We start from the raw sequence: 13,416 nt of genomic DNA, 5'->3' as shown, positions 1-13,416 counted from the left end.
TAATCAAGTTACTACCAAGCAGTAATAAATACAATTGAATACTTTAGAGAATGCCTGGATTAGTGCTCAAGTTACACAAACAAAGCTAGATCCAGCAGGCCCGAATCCAGTCAATGCCACAGCAAACAAGGCACACCAACTTCAGTAAGAAGCAGTTCAGATATGCATGCACTATAAGCCTTTAACCAGAAATTCCCAGCTCAGAAGGGCAGAGTCCAGCCTCTCCTCCCACAAGAGTGCAGACCACGAACCCTCTTAATGTAAAATAACTGGCCTGAAAGCCCAAGTGCTTAAACCAGAATTAATACACTTTTAGAATAACAGACATTGAGCCCTCAATCAGCAGTTCCCAACCTAGAAGGATGTAAGCTACATGTTCTGCCACTACAGTGCAGACCACAAACCCTCTCAGTGCAAAACAACTGGTCCAAAGCCCAAGTGTTTAAACCAAAAGGCTTAGAATGAGTTACACCAAGCAGTAATAAATACAATTGAGTACTTTTAAGATGATGCAAAAGTAAAATAAATTAGGTAGAAACACAATTACAGTAAAAGCAGATGACATTTTTTTTTTTCTGAACAAGTGCTGAGATCAAAGAAACAGATTTGAGTGCTGAAGCTAGAAAACTGGCTAGTTATAAGAAAAAAAAACTAAGCTAGAAGGCTTCCCTCCAACACAGAAGGGCTTGGGGGCTCAGAAGCCTACAAATAGTGTATACCACTTAACAGGAAAGGCAGGAAACAAGCTTAATTTTTTTTTCTGTTTCCCAGATGCTCTCTTTGTACACAGTAGGAGTACCTGAAATCAGAATATGATCTCACTGCACTCAGTTGAGTGAGCAAATGAGATGGGCCCAGAAGGAGTATTCAAACACAAATTTACAAGAGGGGCGGGCAGTTTCAAGGCCACTAAGATTAACACCAGAACAAAAACAGGGAGAGTGGGTGGGACTAACTGAAGAGCAGAGTCAAAACTTCCAGTTCAGTTAATATTCCTGCAACACAGTTAAAATCAATTTAAATACTGTATTTTTTGAAAAAAAAGTGCAGATAAAGGTACTTAAATTCTCTTATACGTCCAGCTGAATACAGCTAGTTCTTAGCCGGCCAAAGCTAAGGTTTTTAAGCAGAAAATATTTCACACTGTACCACTTAAATAGGCAAGGACAGGAAATCAAAGAATGTGGCTACCCCACACCTGTAATTACTAGCAAATAACAAAATTCAGCAAACACTGACTAACTTCCAGTTCAGTTAATATTCCTGCAACACAGTTAAAATCAATTTAAATAGTGTATTTTTTTTTTTAAAAAGTGCAGATAAAGGTACTTAAATTCTCTTATACGTCCAGCTGAATACAGCTAGTTCTTAGCCAGCCAAAGCTGAGGTTTTTAAGCAGAAAATATTTCACACTGTACCACTGAAATAGGCAAGGACAGGAAATCAAAGAATGTGGCTACCCCCACACCTGTAATTACTAGCAAATAACAAAATTCAGCAAACACTGACTAACTTCCAGTTCAGTTAATATTCCTGCAACACAGTTAAAATCAATTTAAATACTGTATTTTTTGAAAAAAAAAGTGCAGATAAAGGTACTTAAATTCTCTTATAATACAGCTAGTTCTTAGCCGGCCAAAGCTGAGGTTTTTAAATAGTTGCCTCTTGGCACGAATAGTAAAAGGAGTTTTGTGCCATACCTGGTATGTGTTGTAGTAGAGCAATATGGAGTACAAGTCATGTGACAAGGAGTGGTTCAGCACTTGTAAGCATAGGCTTAATGAAGAGGAGCCCCTGTGTAAGCATAGGCTTAATGAAGAGGAACTCCTGTGTATAACCTTGATTTATTCATCCAGCATTTGTTAATTGGGTGAGTGAACTAGTCTGTCATGATGGGGCCAGGTAGACATCAAGCATATAGCTCATGTAATTAATACATTGATTAAATAAATTTTGCTAATATTTGACTAAAACTTAAAAACCTCTAACATTATATTTCAGCTTGATATGCATCAATGTTGGTATTTACGTGTTACAGTAAACTGAGATATGTATAAAGAGAAACATAGCTTTGATATAAAAATATGGTCATATTTTTAATACAGGATGCTTTATTAATCAGACCTGTTTATTCCCAAGGAATTTAATTTTATGAATACAAGATTTTTTTTTTATGCAGTTTAATTGTATGAATATTAGGAATATTTTGACCTTGGATAAGGATGCCTAAGGAAACATGATATTAATTAACGGTCTCTTTGGTGCCAGTTTAACATGTTTTTTTATTGCAAAGATCAAGCAGTTCAATTAATTTGCCATTGTGTCTGCTTTTAATAGTAGTTTTAGAGATTTGTTACTATGGTACTGAAATTAAATGAACTATGTATGTTATCGATGCACACGTTTTGCCCTTTTTTTTTAAGGCGTGTGTGTGTAGACATGAAAATAGACCAGTAAAGGGGAAATTCTCATGTCGTGACATTTGAATGTTCAGTGGCTTCCAGTATTTTCTAAATATTTAAACAGAAAGCTCAGAAGCGTGCTGTGTAAATCCAGATATTTTTGACATGCAAATAGAAATCTTATTGGTAACCAAAGTGATGTATTCATTCAAATATATTACAATAAACTTATATGGCTATTTTCTTTCTTTTAATCCTACTTAATTTTTATTTGACATCTGTTTACCTGGAAGCTCCTGCTTGGCATAAAACTAATTTTAAGCAGAGGCCCAGGGAGAAGAGCTCCAATGTGTAATACAAGTGTGGTAACAGAATACACGACAGTCCAAATATTTACATAATACAAATGAGCCTGAAGAAACAACAGTCCAAATATTTACATTGATAAGTATTTAGTTTTCTGTAACTGACTGGTTAACGTGTTTCTACAATTTTAACAATTTGAGAGCATGCTTGTTTATAGAGGACAGCTAAGATTAAGCTTTGCAGATCCTTAATAGTGAATACGTTATGTGTACTGGGGGATGTACAAAAGTTAAACATTTATGTATTTTATTTATTTATTTAATGCTAGATAACCATGTGAGCTGGTCCACTGAACTCTCTTTTTCAATCATGTCCCTAGCCAGAGACAATATATGAACATAAACTGCAGACAAGAATAGAATAAAAACCATAAGCAACATGTTTATAATAGTAGTAAATACTACAGATATAGCACAGATTATCCCTGTTTGTCTTTTATGTAGTCATTGAAAAGCAAGAAATGGTAATTAAATGTGAAGTAAAAGAGAGCAGGGTATATGTGAAAACATGTAAAGTCAATGCATTGACAGGATCTTTGGGGCTATGATCTAATATTTGTAAGGCCAAACACTGCAATATGGGATATCTAGAGGTAGACTAAAAAATCAAGATGCCGGACCCTATGTGGGCAGACTCTGGAATTACATTTAAAAATATAAAAAGTATATAGAGTCAAAAGTTGTTAAAATGTAGGAAACATCAAGACAAAATGAAATAAACCTGTTTTTCAGTATGTGGGTGCAGTTCTCCTTTAAAAACTGTTTTCAATTCCTCCTTCCAGTTAAAGCTGTTTAAACCGGAGAGTTGAGCATTGGTACCTCATTGTCTGTCAAAATTAATCTCAAAGATGGTCTCAACAAATTATTTTGTTTACTACACAATGTGCTCAAACCAAATTTCCTCTATCCACACTTATCACTATACCACAAATCACAACCTTACCCATGAGCTGAAATACTCTCTCAGTAGTTGCATGAAAGGTTCCTTGTATGGAGACTTGTATTGTTCTTTCAGAGTGATAGCACTCCAGTAGATCAACTGTAAGTCTCGTTGGTACCCCTCCCCCACCATTTTAGCCCAGACTGTTAAGCACCTGGAACCATGGATTTCCACTTCTCATCGGTCTGTGCAGCCAACTTGGTTGAATTGGGCATTCTGTGACAATGTACCGATTGTGTGTCAGATGTAGTTATATAATTTTATTGGAGGCAAAGCTCTCACATGTAGCCACTACAAATAATAAGGTTGTTGGTATCACACAATATAACTCTAAACCAGTCACACACAGTTCAGACCAAACACACAGACCTACATATGCTGAGGTTCTCAACAATTACCTACCAAAACCACACACGCCTCTTAAATGTGACCTAAGAAACAAATCCATTCATCCACAACCCCTTTTTCCCATTTTTGCACGAGATCAGGGTGTCATCATGAAACACACATCTCAGTCACAGTGATTGAAATTCCAGTATCCTAGTCATTGGTGATTCCACTGGGAGACACACCGATGTACCACTCACCAGACTGAGCAAGGAGATGGTCATCAGGTGCCAGGATTTATGCTGTCAACTCCTTGCATCACAAGTACACACATGATAGTCATTGTGAATGTGGGTGTAACTGACTTGAGATGTACCTCCAGCTCGATATGAAGAGAAACGAGAGGAACTCTCAGAATGTGTGTCTGAGGCAGGTATTAGATTAACCTTGTGCAGTATTCTACCAGCACTGAGAGTGATGATACAATTTAAACAAAAGATGATTGCCTTCAAAAATTGGCTTAGCTTCTGATGTCATTCAAAGGGGGTACAGTATATATCAGCCTAAGAATGGATGGTAGATGGTTCTAACTGCTTGGAAAATGTTGATATATGCATTATCACAGAGCACTGGTTCAAGACCAGTGAAAGCACTCCATCAGTACAAGGCTTCAATGTCTTTCACTTGTACAAGGCCACTGTATTAGACAAAAGCACTAAAAGTGAAGGTGTCTTTATATTCTCAAAAAATCTCCCTTCAAGACTTGTTAGACAAGATAATGACCTGGAACTCCCCCATGTCCAATTTACTATGAACAAAACCTCTTATCGCATCATAACTAACTACAGGATCCTCTCTATGTGCCTCTCAGCCCATACCTCCTACTTAACCAGTATAGTATGGAGTCCCTATATCTTAAATCAAATATCATTCACCTAAGAGATATTAATTATCTGTCCATAAGCTCTGAGACTTTTACATTCTCAAACATGAAGGCACAAAGTTTTCTGGACTTCATCATCACAAACTCTCTGGATCAGTTAATGTACACCCCAACCAAGGACGATAAAATCCTGGACTTTGGTCCTTCTCAGTATCATGCAGCTCTGCTCCAGTTATGACCTCCTCCTTGGTCAAACTGGGGTCACAGCTCAGTCATATTCACTGTAAGACAGACACCTGAAGTATCCTCCAATATCTCCGTATTCAGATATCATGTAAAGGTGAATTTACTAAAACTGATGACTCCATTGCTTATGTAGAATCCTTAACTGCCAAGTTCAATGCACATGTAAATTACTGCATATATGCATCTGCCTCCCTCAGAAATAAATAGAAGGCCAAATTCAATAAGAACCCCTATGGTAGAACTCTAATCTAAACAGGCTCTATAATAAAAGAAGAAAAAACTCATTGCACTCAAAAATAAATCTATCTTTCAAAAAGCCCAAAACACACTTGTTAAACTAAACAAGAAACTCTGGACCCTGATGAAATAAACCAAAGCCAGAAATGAGGTAATACTAGCCATCCAGGTAAAAAGCGACCTCAAAGCCTTCTTTATCTGTGTTAGAAATCTCAAAACAATACCCAGCACTATACAGAGCTGATAGTAAATGATATCACATACTTGGACCCAGGGAACATAGCCAGTCTATTAGTGGATAAACTTAGCTCAGACTAATTCCCTGTTTCACAACATTCCCAGGTCACATACATTTATCTATGCCCTCCCAAACTCTGAAAAGCAAGTCCTCAAGGCACTATCCAAAGCCAAGAACACTGCTGCTATGGAGCCAGATAACATATTGGGATAGCTACTGGCTCAACTGAAATGGGACATGTCAAATCCCCTACAGAAATGACTCAATATTAGTCTCCAAACAGGCTGTGTGTCAGATGAATAGAGGACAGCAACAGTCATCCCCCTGCACAAGGGTGGGGTGTCAGCTGACCCAGAAAATTATAGACCCATAAATCTGACAAGCCTCATCTGTAAGGCTATGGAAAGGACCATTATGGAGTTACTAAACAAGGATATAGATAATGTACAAACCCTTGACCCAAGGCAGTTTGGTTTTGTTATGGGAAGATCCTGCCTACTCAACCTAGTCAGCATTAAGAAGATTACAGAAACACTGCATGAAGACAAATCAAAATGCACTGCATATCTAAATGTTCACAAGACGTTTAATACCATCCCACACTCCAGTATTAATAGACTTTCCAGATAAATGTCAATCCCTTTGTAACTCATTACTACACTTCTTAAGTCCTTCATAGACTCCATTCAAAATGCAATTATAAGAGACACTAGTACCTACCCCTCTACTTATCCCCCCTCAACACCACTTTCTCTCTTAAACCTATCCCCACTGCTTATATTAAATCACTTCTCAGTGAACTCAAAACATGCTCCCCTTCAGCCGATAACTTGCCTCCTCTATGACTTAAGCTATCAGCAAACACCATTGCATATCCCATCTCCATACTAATCAACAGATCCAGCCAAGAAAATAGTTCCTGATATCCGGAAGAAAGTCTATTTTATTCCCCTTCATAAAGGAGGAAACTCCACCAGTCCCTCTAACTTCAGACCGATTGCTATTCTATCTCCCTTATCAAAGATTCTTGAAAAACGTATTCATAAACAGCTCCTCACTTATCTACGACAAAATATCCTCACTCAAACCCAGCACGGTTTTTGTCCTAGCCACAGTACATCCACTGCACTAATATATTTTACATAAACTAGCTCTAGATCTAGAGATGAAAACAAATTAGTATCATGCCTATTCCTTGACCTCTCAAAGACCTTTGATACTGTCTCCCATAACCTACTTCTGTCCAAAATCTCTGGTTTTAATTTCTCCAACTCTGCTCTTTCCTGGTTTTCTAGCTATCTCTCCAACAGATTTTGATCTGTAAGATGGCTCTCTCCAACCTCCCCTTTCCTCCAAGTTCAAACAGGGGTTCCCCAAGGCTCCATCCTTGGACTCCAACTGTTCAACATTTTCATTGACAACCTCTCTCTCTCTCTCCTGTCCTAACTCCTCTTTAATACAATATGCTGATGAGTCTGCAGTTATTTCCACCTCTGACAATCTCCCCCACGTACTTACCCTTAACTAAGAATCTCTTCACTCAGTTCAAAAATGGCTAACATCCAATCAACTCCTACTCAACCCAAATAAAACTAAACTCCTCCTCTTCCTCCCTAAATCTCTCCAACACCTCAAATCTACCTTTACTTTCTCCTCCCTAAACAAAACAACTATCAAGGTAGAACCCTACACTAAACTACTAGGTGTCATTATTGACAACCAACTAAAATGTGTTCTTCACATCCAAAACTGCATTAAGAAAACCCATCAGAAACTTGGCCTTCTCTATAGAAACAACAGATTCCTCACAAACAAATCCATACTCACTCTAGCACAAGTCTGTATACTATTCTGTGCTGCCCCAATCCTTACCAATCTTTAAACAAATCTGTTGACAAAACTTAAACTCAGTTATAATAAAATTGCTAGATTTGCCGCTAACCAGACCTACCGGTCACTCCACTGTCTTCCTCTAAAAATCATACTGTGGCTAGAATTGCCCCATCAATTGCTACTTCCTCAACTGCATTTGACTCGCTCCATCTTAAAACCAACCCCACTCCTGTCCTGCTCTCTCTACTTTCATCTCTCCTTACATACCTAACAGTGCACTCCGTAGCTCAGATCAACACCTCCTGCAGATCTATAAACCCAGTAAAGCTATCGGCAAACTTCCCTGTAATCACTCTGTTGCCACTGCTTGGAATAAATTGCCCTCATATTTAAGATCACCCTCAAACACAAACTGTTTAAAAAAAACATTAAAAGACATTATATTAAACTCTAGGACTTGCTCCTGCGCTGACCCTACTAAATGTATCTTTCCCCTTTGCTTTAAATAATGTTTTTTACCTTTCTTTTATTCTATTACTACTTCCCTTACATCTGTAAGAAATAGTACTATGATTATGCATATGATGAAACTGTACTGTGTTATGATTGCTGTTATACTGTATTATATATTTTTTTATTTCTGTGACTATGTAAAGTAGAAAACCATATGTTATTACTGTTATACTGAATGTTTATACTATTATACTTCTTGCGTTAATTTTTATACTGTGCATTTGGAGCTTTTCTACTTGGCCCTCCACTGAAAAGGGGCATTTGCACAGTCAGACTAACCCAGTCAACAAATGTCAAATAATTAAACAGATCCCAGGAAATTAGGGTTAGTGACTCCTCCTCCATAAGCCCTACCCTGATTTCCTGTTTCCCATCTGACAGCTAGTTTCCGATCCATCAGGTGACATAGGGGTTTATTCCTTGTTTGGCAAACGTAGCCACAATGCCTGTGTGGGATATAGTGTCAAATGTCTTGCCAGGTCAATGTAGGCAGTGTGTACTGCCTGTCTTTCATAGCTTGCTTTGGAGACTTTTTCAAAAAATCCACAAGGGTGAGTAGATATGATTTGCCCTTGACAAAATCAGACTGTGATGTGTCCAGTGCTTGCAGATTTCCTATGAGCTTACTGATTAGTTACATGAAAAGTCTTTCCATGGCTTTACAGACGATGGTGGTCAGACTTATGGAATGGCAGTTGCCCAGGCTGGCCATCCCACAAATCTGACCACCCTCATATGTGAAGCCATGGCTCCATCCTGTGCAGGGGTATGAATATTACTGTCCTTCATTCAATTGGTATGAAGCCAGTTTGGAAGCTGCAGTTGAAAAGTGCATCTGCAAGTCCAATGGTGGCTTAAACACCTGCTCGAGAGATCTTAATCTCTTCTGCAACATAAATAGAACATGTTAAAGGGACAGATGTATCACAGAAAATTTGTTTTTGTAATCATCTTTCTGTCCGCATAAAGCAATGTACTTCTGTTACTCTAACCAAACTTAATCTAGGCTACTGGATGGGAAACTAGTTCACCCTTGGAGTAGCACCTTTGTCTGTTATGGAAAGGGGTAACATGTTCCATTGCTCTGTGTTGTTTTGTATGTACCATTACAGAAACTTATGAACACATGGCTGGACTTCTGTAGAACTTCTGGGGTCAACCTATTCAAAACCTATGCACAGAAAAAAGCGTTCTCTGAGGAGAAACAAAAACTGTATAAACCAACACACCTCGTGGAACCAGACCTGATACCAAAAGAAGTCTCCAAAGTAAAATTCTTCCATTTATTCACAGCCACAAAATAAGTCCATGAATCTGTTAACACATATTTATTAGGAATTAATGTATCTTTCAATAAACGATCAATAAAGACCCCCATTGAGTAAGTAGAACTGTTATGCGCTGCTATGATGAGACGGTATGGTGGGTAAAAGACATTTTTATGCACTTTCGGAATTCCGAAGGCAATGGGGATGTATGGGTGGTCATTAAACAAAAATCTAAAAGTTTGTTCATTAATCACACCCTGGAATAAACTGTCTTCCAGGAATAGCATTGGCTTTTTATAAGCTGTATCTGTTTCACCTCTGGAAACTATTTCATAGTGATCTGTGTCATAGAGTGTGTTTGCTATATCATTCACATCTTTTTCCACCAAAACTACCCCACCCCCTTTATCGGGTCTCATCACCCTGTATCAATCTGAATCTCTTAGGTTTTTCAATTCTAAGGCTTCCTCTCCTGTGAGGTTAAAAGTTTTATTTTTATGCAAATAATAGGCTTGATAGATTTCCTTTGTACATATTCTTTCAAAATCCACTAAAGTAGGATGTATAGGTGGGTTGTATAAGCTCTTGCATCTATTACCTCCTGGGGTTCTTTCTGCCTCTTGTTTAAACTGTAGTTGAAAATTCAACTTCCTAATGTAAATTTTAAGTTCTGTGAGTACATTTACTTTACTCCCAGGTAAAAACTTAAACCCTTTCCTAAAAAGAGAGAAATGTGCTTCAGTGATTTCAATGTCTGTGTAATTATAAACATGGAACCCTTGTGAACAAAGTAACTTTCCCTTAAATAGTGAAACACAAGGTTGTATCTGTGTACTTAAATTCAGTACCTGTTTCCCTTCCTGTTTTTCCAAAACTGTCTTTGCCCTTTGGGCCCTTGTCCCCTTGGTGTCTGCAGTCACCCTAAAAAATTATTATTGTTTTGGTTTCTGTTCCTATTCAGAATTCTTTCTTACCTCCTATTCAACACCTATGAACCCTGAAATCCTTCATGAAATTCACATGCTCATTTCTGTCCAAATGTATCTATTGTGCTATTTGCACCTTGCACTTTTCAATTCAGTATAACTCAGTACTCTCTCCTTTTTGTCTGAAGCTGCAAGACCATTTATATTCCATGTTAACACTGACAGAATACTCACTTTGATAAATAGCTTTTACTCCTATTATTTATAAAAGTTCTTTTGAATGTATATTTTCAGCATTTAGCTTACATGCACACATTAAAGTTTTGCAGGCTGATCTCCTATATAGTTGCTTCTTGTCTCCATTAAACCATTGTCACATTTATAAGGAATTTTTATTTCAATAAAACACTCATAAAAAGTAAATAGATTTTCCAAACAAATAGAATAACTATTTGTATAACATATTCACTTCCCACAGTTTCAATCATCACCTCGATTCGACCTTAAGTTGCGTTTTAAAGACCTTATAGTAAATATTTTACACTCGTAGTTCCAACGCTAGCCCTGGGTAAAGGAAAACTGGCAGTAAATTATAAAGCACCCTGTATCGCAAACAGCAGTCTCATAGTTTATTTACATGGAGCATAGCGTGCTTAGTAGCGCTATCCTACCATAGTTTACTGTATCAGTATAGTGGCAAATCACAGGATTAGCATAAGTTTGTTTTTTCTTTTTTCTTACCTGGTTTAACATTTAAATTACTAAACCTGGGAATCAGGATTATCCTTATCCCCCCTCCCACAATTACTGACTAATGCGAGGTTATTTATAACCCGTTTCTTGGCGCCATTTTTCCATATACTGCCGTGTCTCCTAGCTTCAGTTGCTAACGTGTGTATGTACAGCCATTTCAACAGCATATTCAATGCCTTACTACTCTGTATCATTTTACTGTTGTTGACTGTTATTTAAATTTAAAATCTGCTCAACGTAGCGACCACTGTGATTCTTTAACTATCGCAGTTAGTTAAGTGTACTGTGAACTGTTTAATCAAAGTACTGCGCACTGTTTTTATCCTGTGATTCTTAAACCACCTACGTACACTGGATTGATTTTATGTGGCTAACACTGTTTTATTAGCTAAAGTTGCATTTTACTGAAACTAATCTGATACTAAAAGCTAAAGTTGCATTTTAGTGAAGCTTATCTGATGCTATATAGTGCTTATCTGTTTCATTACCTGCCTTTCTAATCTCTCTCCCACAGACGCTGCCCTCGGTATTTATCCCTCCCTACTCTGGGACTCTACCTAACTTCAGTATCCCGCCCTGAGAGCGGCAATTACTAACTGTACCTACTTTCAAAGGAAAGCGACGGGAAAAGTCCTCAACACTCTCAGTTACTTGCTAAGCACAAAGTAACGCTTTAAACAAGGTACGCGACCTTAAGTTGCGTTTTAAAGACCTTATAGTAAATATTTTACACTCGTAGTTCCAACACTAGCCCTGGGTAAAGGAAAACTGGCAGTAAATTATAAAGCACCCTGTATCGCAAACAGCAGTCTCATAGTTTATTTACATGAAGCATAGCGTGCTTAGTAGCGCTATCCTACCATAGTTTACTGTATCAGTATAGTGGCAAATCACAGGATTAGCATAAGTTTGTTTTTTCTTTTTTCTTACCTGGTTTAACATTTAAATTACAAAACCTGGGAATCAGGATTATCTCGCTCGCCCTCGCCTCGCTCCGCGCCCCACCCTGCCCCCGTATCCCACCCGCCTGCACGCCTACATTTATAGTTAGGTAACCACACCTCCTTATTACTTTACCAACCATTCACAATCTCTTATAAATTTAGCCCTCCCTCCTCCTAAAAGAAGTGAATAAAAATTCTTCTAACCACCATGAATAAGGGAAAAATAGCAATCTTGTGCTTTTTACTACCTCTGTTAGTTAGTTTTTACCACATTAGTAAATATGAAGACCAACCATACATAGGTTACCATTTCCCCAGAAAACAAACAACAACTTTAGGATCTCAAATTGCTCTTAAAATCCACTACCAACAGTCCTACCTTTTTAAAACTAATGTCATTCACTACCATCGAAGCAAATTTAACCTTAACTATCATAAAAACAAACAATCCCAGAAACTAGAACAAAAATTCAAAAAACTCCTAGAATATATCAGTAAATATATCACAAGGGCTGGAGATATCCACCCCAATCCTGGCCCCAGTAACCCGGACTGTCCTGTGAATCCCCCAACGACATCCCATTCGCTACAAATTTTCCACCTAAATATTAGAAGTGTCAACAAAAAAGTGCATAATTTACATGCACTCCTAGATACTTACCTACCAGATATATTATGTCTAACTGAAACATGGCTAAAGCCAGAGATCAAAGATAATGAACTCATCCCACCTGGATATAACATATATAGGAATGATAGAAATAAAAAAAAAGGTGGTGGAGTCGCGGCACTCTTTAAAACTAACCTTAACGTTACCATTAATCCCATCCAACCACCGCAATTCTCTAATGCTGAAATACTCGCTTTAAAAATTCACTTGAATAAAGACAAAAGTATTAACCTAGTTGTTTTATATATCCCTCCCGGGAATAACGCCTATACATTGGAGAATATATTAAACTGGCTAATGAATAACTATCCACAAGAAACTATAATTATGAGTGACGTTAACATTGATTGGCACCTATGCTCTAATGATAATAACCCCACTAACATTAACCTTCATGGTTTCTCACAAATTATCACTACATCCACCAGAATGGGTAACTCTAAACAAAAAGAAAGCATTCTCGATTGGATCCTTATAAACAGTCACCCTCACACATATATGTCCGGTACCCTGCCTAATGAAATTAGTGATCACCTAATTACTTATATTACTAAAAATAAACCAGACCACTCCACTGTCCCAGTCTATAGACCTGTAAGAAACAAAAAAAACTTTGACCTCATAAAATTTAAAAATGAGCTGCAATCCTGTAACTGGACACCACTCAAACATCTTCCCCTAGATGAAGCAGTAGAATACTTCAATACCACTTTCCTATCCATATTAGATATCCACGCCCCCAAAAGACACATCAAAACTAGAACAAAGATTGCCCCTTGGCTCTCAACTGAATCCAAACTTAAAATAAAACTCAGAAATAAAGCCTGGAACACCTGGCGTACAACCAAATCAATCCTAGACCATACGAAAT

This window comes from Protopterus annectens, chromosome 9.part0, assembly GCF_019279795.1.
Source record: "Protopterus annectens isolate FY-2018-M chromosome 9.part0, PAN1.0, whole genome shotgun sequence".
NCBI lineage: Eukaryota > Metazoa > Chordata > Ceratodontiformes > Protopteridae > Protopterus > Protopterus annectens.
Note: the sequence above shows the minus strand (reverse complement) of the source record.